The following is a 15,224-nucleotide window of genomic DNA, read 5'->3' as shown; positions in this document are numbered from 1 at the left end:
GTGGACAAAGAAGGGAGGTTTGACTTTCTATTGGTAGATGATAGTGTATTTAGAGGATTTTTTTTTTTGGATTCAGTGCACTAAAGAAGGGTTTTTTTGAAGGGGTGTAGACCAATAATAGGATTTGATGGGTGTTTTCTTAAAAAAATTCTTGGTGGGACCTTTTTATGTGCTACTTCAAAGGATGACAATAATCAGATGTTTCCTATTGTTTGGGCAGTAGTAGAATCTAAAGATAAATTTTTTTAGGAGTGGTTTTTAAAGATTTTATTTAAAGAGCTCAACATCACAATTGGCCTTGGTTGGGACTAACAAAAGGTATATCAATCCTTTTACTCTATATAATTTTTTTTTATAGTTAGCTTACTTGTAATGTGGGCTACTAGTACATGTTAATGTGTATACAACAGAGACTGATAAATTCCATTAGGAACCTTACACCGTATGCTGAATACAATAACTGTGCCAAGCATGTGTACTGCAATTGGAAGAATGAGTACAAGGGTCAGCCACTAAAGAACATATTTTAGAGGGCTGTAAGAAGCACTAATGAAGCCTCATTGAATGCAGTACTGGATGAGCTAAATGCTGAAAATGAATCTGCTTACCTAAATTTCCTAGAAAGAGATCCTAGCAAGTTTTGTAAGTCATTAATGGTTATTTTCTTAGTATATTCTCTTCCTTTAGCTTTGATATCCACTGTATTTTAAACTATGCTAATACTTTATGCCTTGATGATTCAAATTTAGTGCTTGACCAGAACTTTTGCAGGAAGAAATTAACTTAACTATCGATTAAAATCCACCTGCCAAAGGCCCTGAGCAAGGATGGACTTCCAACGGCTTTTTTTACCAAAAGTACTAAAATATCATTAGGGATAGTATTGTTTCAGCTTCCTTGGGAGTTCTTAATAAAGGAAAAGCATGGGAGATATAAACTCGACTTTAATCAAGCTCATTCCAAAAGTCAAATATTTGGAAAGTGTTGAGGACTTTAGGCAAATAAGCTTGTGCATAGTTCTGTACGGATTATCTCTAAAGCTTTTGCTAATGGATTTTTACGAATAGTTGCTGAAGCTATCTTCGAAAACCAAAGTGCCTTTCTCCTTAGTAGACTAATTAGAGATAATGCAATTATTGGCTTTGAGTGCAAACATGCTTCGAAGCACTGGAACAGGAAGATGAAGGTTATCATGAGCTGAAGCTGGACATGTCCAAAGTGTATGATCGTGTCGAATGATCTTTATCGAATGTATGATGTTTAAACTTGATTTTTAAGTTTCCTGAAGTGATAAAATCTTGAGGTGCATTTCTTCAGTCAATTATTCTTTCTTGATTAATGGAGAGGTGAAGGATCATCTAACCCTTTCAAAGTGGAGCCCCACTCTCCTCAGCCTGGCCTTCAAGTTATCGAGTTTCAATCTTAAGCTAAGCCTCCTACTTTTCATGAAATATTCGCGGCCAGGCCGGACTCCGAAACTAGATCAATAAAAAAATGAAATTAAAATTCTTCAAATTCAAAACCAAACTCAAACTTCTTAAAACCTAAGAGGACTGGTTTCTTTTCAGTTGGAATCAGAATCGACACTTTTGATTCAAACCCGTAGAAATATTATTTATAAACTTTTATTATATAACTATATAATTTATTTATTATTTCTCTCTAGAATTACTCTCTAGATATATTGATTCTCTATTTTTTTATTTCTTTATAACATCTCTTTATAATTATTTATTATCTAGAATTATCTCTCTAATAATTATTATCTCTTTCTAGAATTACTACATAGTATATATATATATACTATGTACATAATTATAGCTAAAATACTGTTTCTTACAATTAGAAATTATTTTATAACTAATTAAGAAAATTAACTTATTAGTTAATATAATATTAAAATATAACTACTACTTTCAAGAATTAAAATTATTTAACTCTATCAGAAATTCATTTATTGTAATCTTTTTATTTATAATATTTTAGAGTCCTATCTCTATACAAATTGCATTTCTATACCACTACTATGTATTATGTTTCCTATTAAATTAGATCTAATATGTAAAAAAATTATATCTATATACCACTATTATTTATTATCTATTTTATTAAATTATATTTAATTAGTAAAAGACCAAATTGATATATCTCACTAATCATAAGGCCATTTTTATAAATTTACATGTCTCCTTTTTCACACACACACACATATATATATATCTTTTTTTATCACAATGGACATTAAAAAAATATAAGATATATAAATTTTATTGTAACGGACATTTAAAAGTATATAATATATATTAAATTGTTTTTGATTATACAAAAGGTTTTAATGAGTAATTTATAGATATTATTATGAGTATATTTCAAATATATTATATACTTAACAATATATAATATAAAGTAGTAATGCGTATAAAATTAAAAATAAAAATCAAAAGATGTACAAAAATAAGAAAAATGTAAAAAAGTACAAAAGTAAAAAATTTCAAAAAGCATATAAAAGTGAAAAAATGTGAAACATATACAAAAGTAGACAAAGATCTAAAAAGTATAAGTAAAAAAATTCAAAAAGAATAAAAAGAAAATTAGATTAACCAAAAAATTCGAAATGCGAAATATAAAAATAAATAATTTTTTTGGAAAAATAAATAATGTAATCTCAATAAAATTAAAGAAAAGTTCCAAACCAAATGTACAATTGAAGCAAGTATAAGCCTTAGAAAAATAACATCTAACACATATTTCCATAGTTTAATGATCCCTTGTTTTATGATTTTATCCCTTCCTCAGCTAAATGGAAAATCAATTTTGTCCCTTCAATCGAAGTTTTCTTTTTCTGAAAACCCCTTCAATTGAAGTTAAGCAACAAGAAAATGTGGAAAATTTTTAAATTGCTTTCATAAAATAATTTAAGTTAGATATTTTTTATTATAAAATTTAAATTTAAGATTTTATTTAAAAATCGAGATATATATTTATTATATTAATTCTTTTTTTTATCTTTAAGAAAATATTAGATTTTAAAAATAGATGATATTATTATCAAAATTATTTTTTGTTGGCTCTTTCTTTCATAACATTAATTTTTATGTTCAAAGTTTTTTTTCTAAAAATAAAACGAAATACAACCATAATTACATGAACAATTCAGATAGGACAATGATATTATATACATGCATGACAATAAACCATAATTATTTTCTAGAATTAAGAAGAAAAATCAATTCGTTGAAATTTATTTATATAAAAAATTTCAGCAAAAAAATTAATTGTCTTCCGTTATTGATTTGATCATGTCATATAAAGACCAAAAGAAAAAAGAAAACTTTCGTATGGGTCAATTTGCATACTCATCACCTAGAACTCCTAATTCTTGCTGGTGACAGTGCATTCTAAAGGAAGTCCTTGAGGAAATCTCTTGGTATCTATGCAATAATTAGAGACCATATAGTTCATCTACACCGATTTAAGCTGCTTTTAATTTGTAAGATCTAGCTCCCGAGAGTACCACTTATCATGATTATTAGTACCATTAGAATTAGTGCAGGAAGATTTTCCATTAGACTAAATACAGGCATTAGCTTGGAAGTTTTTGAAAGCAGCAGTAAATGGTGTTTGTGTCCAGTCTGTCTTCACTAGTCCTCCTCTTGTAGCCCAATCATCTGCATTCCATATGCTTGCATAAATCCTCATCGCTTGGCCTTTTGGGTACGGAGCTCCAATTGATTCCAAGTTCTTGAATTCTTTAATTGGTCAACCGTCAACATAGAATCTATAAAAAAAAAAAAAGATAATCAAAAAGAATTCGGCACCGTAATTTTATAGTAAACTCTTGGCAACATGACATGCACTGTGAGGAACTTATATACACAAACTTACACATTATGCCCTAGATTCTAGAGGACTGAATAGGTGTGAAAATCAGTTGTTGGATCAACCCATAGGTAGAATTGCTGCTCCCTGTTTCCTTTTCCATGTTTTAATATTATGTTTATTGCAAGAACCAATAAATAACTAAAGAATATATTGTTCCAGAGTGCAGGGAGAGTGTTAATGGTACTTGCATAGAATATGGTAACCGTGCCAGCAGAGTTGCCAGGTACAAGCTTGAGTTGCATATCGAACTTGCCAAAAAGATACTCATTCTTGGACTGGAAGCCTGAGCCAGAGGCTTTGTCTAGGGAAAGTGTGACAACATTGCCATTGTTGAGTATTTTATCACGCCCATCTCCCCATGTGATGTCAACATCTTGGTAAATGTTTCCGGCAACAACCATCAAAGAACCCACCATAACAAGGGATGTTATTAACAAGAGTGTTAAAGAATTTGGCGGACAAGGATAGGTAGCCATGTGAGTATATTCTTCAAGCTTGATAGTGTTTAGGCAAGGCAGTAGTAGTATATGTATTTTTGAGATATGGTACAATTTTTTTCAATTTGGTGACTATTTATAGGAAATCGAAGGAGTAGTAGACTAGGAATTTTTTTTGCACTAAAGAGAAACACAGACAATCACATCAACATCAATAAACATCAAGCAACACTAATCAAAATAACAATCACAAAGCACTTGTAGACTAATATTATTTGTCAAGCATGCGCCTATGTTCGATGATTACCCCATCGTCTAGGAGGTTCTAACTCAATCCCGTTATGCAGTTAAAATCTACTTTTCACATAATGCATGCACGCATATCGTATTAATCATTAAGTCTCATCAATCTCATTTGCATTTAAACGCATGCTTATTGTAAAGGGGAGAGAAGAAAATGCATATACATACATATATGTATAATATACTACTCACACTAAGATGCTCCAAAACTAAGCTCCATCCGTCGCGCTTAATGACACCGGGTTATCTAATCACAAATATAAAAATTAGAGTTTATAAATTTTATATTTCTAATTAATTATCATGAGACTATATTACAAACAATTCAATTAAAATATCAAACAAAAAAATTAAAATAACCCAACATGATTTTTGAAGTAACTCCATCATGCAACTTAATAAAATTAAAGATTAGCTACTAACCCTATCATGGAATTATTTTAAGATGAGGTAGAGGTACTAATCTTAAAAATAGAAATTGAGATAGTGAACAAAATAAGAAAATTAAAAAACTTATATTTAGCTCAAGAATAACCTTAAAATAACTTAACTTTTCAAGCATCAGCTTCTAACTAATCACCAGTTCTTCAATTAAAACTCTAAGCAAAGAGCCTCATTACTTGTGCCAACGCAAACCTTATGTTCTTTGAGCTCCAATCTTCAAGCACAGACCATTTTAATAAGCTTCAACTTCTAATCCAGTCATAATAGCTAATGAACAAAAAGTTAGTATCTTAAGCTAGTTTAAAAAGTGGCTAGAAGAGCAACTTAACTCTTCAAGTTGATAGCTTCTAACTCATGATCAGTTCTTCAATTAAAACACTAAACAAAGAGCCTCATCACTTGTGCCGATGCAAACCTTATATTCTTCAAGCTCCAATCTTCAAGCACATACCATTTCTTACAAGCTTCAACTTACAATCTAGTCATAATAGCTAATTAACATAAAGTTAGTATCTTAAGCTAATTTAAAAAGTGGCTAGGAGACCAAGTGAGTTGGATTTGGACAAAGAAATCTTTCCCATAAACATGCAAAGAGATAATTAGAGGAAGATAATGGTGATTAGTAAAAATTATAAGAAATAATGTAGAAAGAAAGAAAAATTAGGATATAAATGATTACTTGAAATATTAAATTTAAAAATAAAATTGTGACTAGATACGGGTTTAAAAATAAAATGATTACTTGAAATATTAAATTAGTAAAAATTTAAAAATAGTACCTTAGATTTGATAGTTTAATATGCTTGAAGGGTCTAAGGTTTCCATTGATATGATTCTAGATAGATCTTGGGTAATGAAATCAAACTTACATACGGGTTTAATCCTTTGATATAGGTTAGGTTCGTACCATTCACCCGTACATTATATCAAATTGGGAAAAGAATAATGAAGAAAAATTGCAATAGGAGTAAATATAAGCAAATGTAGATATATCAACAATTTTTGGAGTAATGATTGAAATATATAAGCAACCATGTAGGTACAGCAGGTGCAAGAACACCCACTGTTAACCAATTCTCATCTTTTTCTTCATTCAACTGTTGGATTGAAGTACATGAAACAACCATCTTTTCTTAAATCGCCTCTACACATGAACATCACAATGGCATAAATGAATATTGACAAAGGCTATCCACTGATTAAAAGAATGCACTATAATTTCAAAACTAATAGGAAAAACTTTAAGATGTGAATAGTACAAAGAGTGAAGATAGGTACCAAAAATATTTGCATGTTCTTGAACAAACACAAGGCTACTATATGCAAGCAGCATATCAATCTGCAAGGGAAGAAGATATACAAGAAAGAATAAGAAGTGTTAAACAAACTAATCTAGAGGTATAGCCATCATTCCACTGACTAAGAAACACAACTGAAAAATATAAACAACTACATTATAAAATAAATCTCATGATAACACAAATCAATTGAAAGTATGAGATGCAATTATATATTTAAACATAATATACAACATGTAATTATAGAAAATAAATGCATGATGATTGAAAACGATGCTTCTTTGTGAGCATGAGCATTATAGTGCTCCACAATATGGCGTGTACCATATGCAATACCATGTCCGACACTGATCGACCAACATTCTACTCGATATATTTGACATGAAAATTATATGATGCATGAGTGAACACGTGCGACTTGATACATGCGAACACTATTGAAATACCATCAGACACAACGCTCAAGTTCAAAACTTAGAGAAAATGATAAAACTATTTTAAAAATATTTTCAATCTCTTTAAAATGCTTATAATACTTTTGAAGCACCATAGATACATACTTTATCTATAGGTTCATCTTGAAGTCTCGTGTATTATAGTTCTCTGAATATCTAACTTTCGAACCCTCTAGTAGTTCGTTAAGAAAATGATCCTCTTCAAAACCAAGAGGGTCTCCACTTTCGCTATCTAATCAGTTTATTTGGATAGTGGTAGTTTTTTTTTTTTGACGATTAATTAACCTCAAAATGACACGAGCACAAACAATCACATCAACATCAATAAACAGCAAGCAACAACAGTTATAAAAAAATAACTAAGCACTTCTAGACTAATATTACTTGTCCAGAATGCACCCACGGTCTGATGATTGCCCCATCTTCTAGGAGGTTCTAACTCAATCCTAATAAGCAATTAAAATCTATTTTTCATATAATGCATGCATGCATATCATATTAATCACTAAGTATCATCAATCTCATTCGCATTTAAAGACATGCTTAATGCAAAGAGGAGAGGCGATAATGCATATAGATCTATATATATATGTATAATATATTGCACACAGTACGATGCTCCAATAATAAGCTCCTTGCAGCGCGCTTGATGACTCCGGGTTATCTAAATATAAATATACAAATTAGGGTTTACAAATTCTATAGTTCTAACCCTATTACCCATCACTACACACAGTAAACATAATAATTCTCATCAAACTACATCGCAAACAATTCAATTCAATCATCAAACAGAAACCAAATTAAAGAAAACCAACATAGTCAATAATCATCATTTGAAATAATCCAAAGCTCTTACTTTGTCATGCAACTTAGTAAAATTAAAGATTAGCTACTAACCCAATCATGAAATTATTTAGACATGAGGTAGAGGTACTAATCTTAGAAATGGAAATGAAGATAGTGAACAAAATAAGAAAATTAATAAGTTATAATTAGCCTAAAAATCACCCTAAAACCACTTAACTCTTCAAGTTAATAGCTTCAAATTCATCATCAGTTCTTTAATTAAAACTCTAAACAAAGAGCCTTCAACATCACCTGTGCTGACCCAAACCTTATGTTCTTCGAGGTTCAATCCTTAAGCGCGGACCATGTCTAACAAGTTTCAATTTCCAATTCAGTCATAATAGCCAATCAACAAAAAATTAGTATGTTAAGCAATCTTAAAAGTGGCTAGGAGAGCAATAGAGTTGGATTTGATCAAATAAGCCTTTCCCTTAGACATGTAAAGAGATAAGTAGAGGAAGGAAGATGATGGTGAATAGTAAATATTGTGGAGAATATGTAGAGAAAAAAATTAGGATATAAATAGTTACTTGGGACATTAAATTTAAAAACAATAGGTAAAACTATACTATTATCTTCTAACTTGCTCATTGATGAGCATAGTTTTACACATATTTGCTTGCATATTATTGCGTATGTTCTTAGCAATTATTGTGCTTTTATTCCTAGATCACCCGTGTTTTATGTTCTTTTGCATTTCAGGAACATTTATAGGACCATCATCGTTGTTTAAGCAATTATAGATCAATACGTGCGGAAACGGACGAGAATTCATCAAGATCGGACAAGAGCCCGCAATGCATACATTGAGCACGGCCTGGACTCTAGCCGTGCTCAACCATTGGCTTTGATTCTTGAAATTGGCACTTTGGGCACGGTTTCCGTATCCACCACGGCCTTCAGCACGGCCCGTGGTGGCCAACACGGGGAGAAACACGGCCCGTGGTGGCCAACACGGGGAGAAACACGGCCGTGGTGAAACCCTACTTGGTGAGATCCACAGTTTCAGCACGGCCTGGACTTTGAACACGGTCGTGCTGAGTTAAATATATAAGAAAAATGAATTTTTCTTAGAAAAGGGAGAGAAAGGAAAAAGAGTGACATAGAGCCCTGGAGGCTGGTTCAGTTTTTGTACAGTATTGAGTGCAAGAGAGAGTTGCGGGGAGTAAGAATCCCGGAATCGTAAGATTCCGAGTGCAAAACAATAGTGGAGCAATTCAAGAGGCAGTTTGGGAGATTAATCAAAGTGTAGATCCAGATTTGGAGCTGTTCATCCAATTCGAGAGAAAAGGGTGTACATGTTTTATTTTCATTATTCTTTCATTGTAATTGATTTCCTAGATTGTTTTAAACATGAACATGTTTAGCTAGACTGATTTAATCCATTGGGATTTCTTTACTATGTTGGCTTGATATTATATTGTTGGATTGTTTGAGTTGGTTTTGTATTCTTCTTGATTTCAGTATTAATAAGATTATGCATTATTCATGAGACGTTGTGAATTGTGATGTTTAGATTGCTTTATGAGATTGAGAAATCCGTTTGGCAATTGGAATTTTGAATAACAAGAACTGGTTAATAATCACTTAGAGATAAGGATAATTAACTAGCCGGATTAAGAATTAACAAAGCTTAATAGAGGCGGATTAAAGTTTAATGCTAATTTAAGAATCAATCGTTAGGAAGAGATTCCAACTTTAGGTTATTAGGTTTAGGAATTCGGTTATCTCGAGAGAAACCGAATTCAGTTAAGAATTCGGCCCACGGGTAGCATAATTAGACTCACCGATCCTTTATCTTTTGTTCGGTTGCCAACTAGTTTAGATTCCCTTTGGGTTTGTCTTCTTGTTTTGATTATTTCGTTTATCAATTACTCCTGCATCTCCCTCGGAACTTAGCTCGTAGTTAATAGTTAGTTTAGAATTTATTCATCATCCATTTTAGGTTAATATAACAAAGAACAAAGGAGTAACTCTGGGCTTTCGCTTTCCCGAGGAATACGACCTTGATACTCGCCATTAGTGCTAGACTGCATCGATAGGTATACTGCCTTAGATTGTAGCTAACACGAGTAGCACCCATCACTCATGCAAGGAGACATGTGTATCCATGCCATATTTCCTTTTAATCCTCCAATTAAATTAAAACTATCCTAATAACCGTATAATAAAATAAATCCTTAATAGACTAAAAGGAAATGTGTCCTCTACATATGTTGCCAAGTAACATCCCACTATCAAGCTATAATAGTTCATTTAGTCCATCCATCATAATTAGGAAACATAAATCCACTAGCTCCCATTTACTATTAAAACAAATGTAACACCCGGAATTTTTATATATTTAATAATGAGTTTTTATTTAAGTTAATTTTAGCTTCATTATTATTGGGTTTAATTTGAAATGATTATATTTTGGTTATTCAAAATTTTTCCAAAAGCATATTTATATAAGTAAAATTATATACTGAAAAATTTTGAAAGAAATTATAAAGGATGTTTTAATAAAAGAATTTTGGGAAAATTGGTATTATAATTGATTAGTAGTATTAAATTTTAAGTTGGAATTTGATTATTTAATTTAATTGTGTGTTAGGACTAAATTGGAAATTTATTTTGGAATAAGGATTAAAAGTATAATTTTATTTTTATGGGGTTTTAATGGAAATTTGTGAGCTTGGTATTTTTGTAAATAAATATGCTCGGTGGGTATTTTTGTAATTGTGTATTTTCAATAATTCGGATTTGGCCCAAATTAAATAGTTAGGGGCTTATTTGAAAGGCTAAAAGAAGTTTGGGGGTCAAATTGGAATTCGCAGGATGAAATTGTAAGTAATTAAGAAAGTTGAGGGACCAAATTGCAATAAGGAAAAGTTCAGGGGTCAAATGTCGAGTATTGAAGGGAAAAAAATTGGGAAGAAGAGAGGAAGAGAGAGAAAGCAAGGCCGCGAAGGAGGAGTCGGTGTCGCGTCGTCACCGGCGCCGATCACGGCGATGCCTCAAGGCGCCGGCGGCGTAAGAAAGCAAAAGTGACGTCGGCAATGGAAATCACGCCAGAGGAGCGGCCGGCTTCCTTGGCGGTCGAGTCGAGTGGCGATCGGCTCCTCTCGGCAAGGGCTCTCTTTTGGCAATGTGGTGGCCGGAGACGGAAGATCCGGTGGAGAGAGAAAGTAGGGGGCAGCCGCGTTTTCAGCTTTTCTGGCGAAATCCGGCGGAGGATGGATGATCGGAGGACGTATCCCGACTCTCCTCAGCTCAAGCTTCGCGATGGCACTAGTTTTGTGGCGATCGGGCTCCGTTTGCAAATCGACGGTCGAGATCGTCCGTAAATCTCTCCGGATGATCGGGTGTCGGGATCGAAAAATCGGGCGGGGATCGCCATCGGCCGTCGTTGTGAGTCCGATGGTGTGTTCGGATCGTCGATCGGACCGGTGGAGGCGAGTCGACCGAGCGACCGAGCGTCTCGGTAATTTTCTTTGGCCTGTTAATTTTAGAAATTCTTGGTTATTTGTGTTTATTGGATTATATTGAGTATTTGATGTTATTTGTGAGTCAAAAATAATTGTCCGGTTTACCGCCTCGTATTTTTGTCTTTGTGTATGAGTCGGAAATAGTGAAGTTTGAGGACCCGACTCCTATGGTTTGAATCGTTAAGTATTTGAAGTGTTCTTCCGCGTGTCCCGGACCCGTTTTTATGGGGGGTAATGTTCGTGTTGTAAGGGATGTTCACGGATTTTCGGTGAGAATTCTCCCGAGTCGAGATTCTTAGACAGTCGACCCCTGGGAGTCTAGACCTAGGATTAATGATCGATTGTTTCATCGTTTTGATAAATTGTTTTCCGTGACTAGATTGTCAATTCGTTCTACCGGCCTCCTACCGAGGCACCGGAGCGAGCTAGGAGGTCGCCAAACCCTGTGAGTTAAAGTCATATATCGCTTATGCACGTGTCATGCATAAAATTTGATTTGCTACTGTGATTATTCATTTGCAATTTTAATTTTTCATTTAATTATTATCATTATTTTCTTGATGCTTTTAATTATTATTTAAATATGTTTTTCCTTTATCACCAATTTTAATATTGCATGATGACTCAGGATGGGACGGCAGTAGAACATAGGAGTTGGATGAGTGTTCCAATATAATATGAGAGAGATAGGAAAAGGGTAAAGAGGTAAAAATTTTGAGAAAGAAAGATTAGGACCTGCCCTGGTCGAGCATTGCTCTCTGGGCGCCGGCTTATTTGGAAATTTAAGTGACCAGACTGGAGGTAAGGTCCCTGGTCGAGCTAAGCTCTCTAGGCGCCAGTCTTATTGGATAAGAGAGCCGAAAGGCTAAGGCTGAGAGTTAAGTGACCGGACTGGAGGTAAGGTCCCTGGTCGAGCTTTGCTCTCCGGGGCGCCGATCTGTTGGAATGAGAGGTTTGAGATGATAGAGTTGAGGTTAGTTGAGACATAAGTGTTGAAATAATCGAGATTTTAGAGTTGGGATTAGAGTTCTACTGAAGTACTCCGTCCCGTTGCATGTGGAATAAATTTTGTTTAAGCATGGCATGACACATATGTTTTAACATGACACGTATGGTTCGCGTGATTTATTAATTATTTTAAAATTTGATAAGGTGACATTGAGGTATTTGAAACTGATTTAGATATATGATTTTAGCTCACTCTCGAGACTGACAGTCTCATTTTTACTGTTTTTTTTCAGATTCGTGACTGTTAGTCCTCTCGCGACTCTTATTCAGTAACCCGACTCCTTCATCATCGGGTGATGTATTTGATTTGGTATGTAAATTGGTAAATCTTAGATTCTCCGCAGTAGTTATTAGTAGATGTATCAGTTGTAAATTTTCTGAGCTTCGGGTCTCGCCTAGTTTTTCTGGTAGACCGAAGTAATTTTGTAAAGTGTAACTATTAAGATAATTTATGGTTTTAATAATATTAATTTGAGATGAGATTTGTTTAAATTAGTGAGTGTCAGGCTTACTACGGGTTTCGGTGGCCTTAAGCCTACCCATTCCCTAGTGCCGGTCACGGGCCCACGGGTGGGGTCGTGACAAAGTTGGTATCAGAGCTTAGGTTTAGATTTCCTTCGACCTAAGTTAAGATTTTTCTTGGTACTGCGGAGTTAGGATCATGTCTGTCTTGTTATTTTCATTGACTCCAGTGTCTCAGCCTTCACTGTTAGAGAGTCAGTCTTTCCTTTCTTGTAAGCTTGTCTTTGGTGCTGTGCTGAGAATGTGCGCTGTAGCGGTGGGAGGATCCGAAGCGCGATAGACTCGTCCTGTTTCTTCAAGTGATTAGTGCAGTCCGCCTTTAGAAGCTTTGATTGTGGTTTCGATGGTGGGCACCGCAGTCAGTTTTAGTGTAGAGCGTGGTTGCAGTCATGTCATGGACTGCCTCGTCATCGCATCAGGCATCGTCTTATTGAGTAGCGCCGAAGTTAGTGCCTGGGAAGTCGAGTAGATATCAGAGCTTTATGGTTGAGTTTTGTGGTTGTAAGAAGCTTAAGAAAGGTGGCAGGAGTATTTTCGGACGCTCAGAATCCAAAGAAACTTAAGCGAACATTATTTATTTTTCTAAGTAGAACAAGTGTTTTAAAATTCAATATTGCGCCCAGTCTCGTAAGAATGCATTATGGCATTTCACTGTTAGGCATGCATAAATTCATTTTAGGACATGCATCATACATCGTGCATTGCAACCCTTGGTGATAGGGGGCATCATCACCCTAGCGCGCGATATTGTAGAATTTTATATAAAGAAAAATGACTAGAGATTTTACGATTTTATAAAAGTATTTTTCCAAGATAATAAAGCTTTTATCAGTGATGATTATAAAGTAAATAAATAAGTAAAATTTTCAAAGTAAATAGTGTTAGCTTGAGAATTCTCTGGATGACGAGTTGAGTTGCTGAGAGAGTAAGTTTGTGGAGCTGTAGGCCCCATGTTAGATAATAAAGGACGCTTTTGGATTTTAGTCAGAGAGGTTCCTAATTAGTATCAGTCTTAGAATGTAGCCCCTTTTCTTTTAAAATTCGAGGTCGAATTTTTTTTTAAGGGGGGGAGAATGTAACACCCGGAATTTTTATATATTTAATAATGAGTTTTTATTTAAGTTAATTTTAGCTTCATTATTATTGGGTTTAATTTGAAATGATTATATTTTGGTTATTCAAAATTTTCCCAAATGCATATTTATATAAGTAAAATTATATATTGAAAAATTTTGGAAGAAATTATAAAGGATGTTTTAATAAAAGAATTTTGGGAAAATTGGTATTATAATTGATTAGTAGTATTAAATTTTAAGTTGGAATTTGATTATTTAATTTAATTGTGTGTTAGGACTAAATTGGAAATTTATTTTGGAATAAGGATTAAAAGTATAATTTTATTTTTATGGGATTTTAATGGAAATTTGTGAGCTTGGTATTTTTGTAAATAAATATGCTCGCCGGTGGGTATTTTTGTAATTGTATATTTTCAATAATTCGGATTTGGCCCAAATTAAATAGTTAGGGGCTTATTTGAAAGGCTAAAAAGAAGTTCGGGGGTCAAATTGGAATTCGCAGGATGAAATTGTAAGTAATTAAGAAAGTTGAGGGACCAAATTGCAATAAGGCAAAGTTCAGGGGTCAAATGTCGAGTATTGAAGGGAAAAAATCGGGAAGAATAGAGGAAGAGAGAGAGAAAGCAAGGCGTGAAGTTAAGGAGGAGCCGGGGTCACCGGTGTGGCGGCCGACGGGCGGCGATGTCGGTTGGCGTCAATGGCCGCAGCACTTAAGAAAAGCAAAATGGCGGCATGGAATGTCGCAGAGAGCAAGCTGGCCGGAGGCCGCTTCCGGCCGTGTTAGCGGCCGAGTCGAGTGGCGATCGGCCTCCTCTCGGCAAGGGCTCTCTTTGGCAAAGAAGCAACGTGGTGGCCGGAGACGGAAGATCCAGTGGAGAGAGAAAGTAGGGGCAGCCGCGTTTTCAGCTTTTCCGGCGAGCTCCCATGAGGATGGATGATTGGAGGACGTATCCCGACTCTCCTCACCAAGCTTACCGATGGCACTGGGTTTTGTGGCGATTGGGCCCGCTTGCAAATCGACGGCCGAGATCGTCCGCAAATCTCTCCCGGATGATCGGGTGTCGGATCGAAAATCGGGCGGGATCGCCACGCCGTTGTGAGTCCGATGGTGTGTTCGGATCGCCGACGGACTTGAGGACCGAAGCCCCTTAATTTTCTTTGGCCCGTTAATTTTAGAAATTCTTGATTATTTGTGTTTATTGGATTATATTGAGTATTTGATGTTATTTGTGAGTCAAAATAATTGTCCGCCGTTTGCCCGCCTCAGATTTTAGGTCAGGTGGCGAGTCGGAAATAGTGAAGTTTGGGGACCCGACTCCTATGGTTTGAATCGTTAAGTATTTGAAGTGTTCTTCCGCGTGTCCCGGACCCGCTTTTATGGGGGGTAATGTTCGTGTTGTAAGGGAGGTTCTCACGGATTTTCGGTGAGAATTCTCCGAGTCGAGATTCTTAGACAAATACCCTAGGAGTCTAGACCTAG

At 34.7% G+C, this 15,224-nt stretch overlaps 1 pseudogene; it reads right to left on the bottom strand.

The window, feature by feature from the left end:
- Positions 1-3,372: 3,372 nt before the first annotated feature.
- LOC8266086 lies at positions 3,373-8,107 on the bottom strand (annotated as a pseudogene).
- Positions 8,108-15,224: the final 7,117 nt, after the last annotated feature.

The sequence above is a fragment of the Ricinus communis genome, chromosome 1 (genome assembly GCF_019578655.1).
Source record: "Ricinus communis isolate WT05 ecotype wild-type chromosome 1, ASM1957865v1, whole genome shotgun sequence".
NCBI lineage: Eukaryota > Viridiplantae > Streptophyta > Magnoliopsida > Malpighiales > Euphorbiaceae > Ricinus > Ricinus communis.
The sequence above is the reverse complement of the archived record's forward strand: the minus strand, read 5'-3'. Positions and strand labels throughout refer to the sequence as shown.